This window comes from Arachis hypogaea, chromosome 10 (assembly GCF_003086295.3).
Source record: "Arachis hypogaea cultivar Tifrunner chromosome 10, arahy.Tifrunner.gnm2.J5K5, whole genome shotgun sequence".
NCBI lineage: Eukaryota > Viridiplantae > Streptophyta > Magnoliopsida > Fabales > Fabaceae > Arachis > Arachis hypogaea.
Genome location: NC_092045.1, coordinates 64,805,320 through 64,806,373, shown reverse-complemented (window position 1 = coordinate 64,806,373; position 1,054 = coordinate 64,805,320).

Sequence of the window (1,054 nt, the reverse complement as noted above, 5' to 3'; positions counted from 1 at the left end):
AAAAAATATCTTTTCCTTATTTTTCTCATAATTTTCGAAAATTTGAGTTGACTTAGTCAAAAATTTTTAAAATTAGTTATTTCTTACAAGTCAAGTCAAATTTTCAACATTTAAAAATCTTATCTTTTCAAAATCTTTTTCAAAAAATCATATCTTTTCCAATTTTTCCTCTTTTTCGAAAATTTCAAAAATCTTTTTCAAAATATTTTCAAAATCTTTTTCTTATCTTTATATCAAATTTTCAAAAATTAGCTAACAAGTAATGTGATTGATTCAAAAATTTGAAGTTTGTTACTTTCTTGTTAAGAAAGGTTCAATCTTTAAATTCTAGAATTTTATCTTTTAGTTTCTTGTTAGTCAAGTAATTAATTTTAATTTTAAAATCAAATCTTTTTCAAAATATCTTTTTTATCTTTTTAATCATAACTTTTTATCTTATCTTTTATATCATATCTTTTTCAAAATTTTATCTTTTTCAAAAAATTTGATTTCAAAATATCTTATCTAACTTCTTATCTTCTCATCTTTTCAAATTTGATTTTAATATCTTTTTCAACTAACTAATTAACTTTTTGTTTGTTTCTTATCTTTTTCAAAACCAACTAACTACCTATCCCTCTCTAATTTTCGAAAATATCTCATCTCTTTTTCAAAAATTATTTTTAATTGTTTTAAATTTTAATTTTAATTATATATTATCTTTAATTTTCAAAAATCACTAACCACTTTTTCAAAATTATTTTCGAAAATTTTCTATCTCTCCTCTTCTTCTATTTATTTATTTATTTACTAACACTTCTCTTCATCTCAAATCACAATTGAAGAGGATAACTAGGATAGGACTTCTAGTTCTCATATCTTGCCAAGAGCTTTGTTAGTTGTTAGTTTATTTTCTTTGCCATTTATATTTCTTGTCTAAAATCCTAAAAACCCCAAAATAACTCACAACCAATAACAAGACACTTTATTGTAATTCCTAGGGAGAACGACCTGAGGTTCCAATACTTCGGTTTATAAATTTAGGGATTTGTTACTTGTGACAAACAATCTTTTG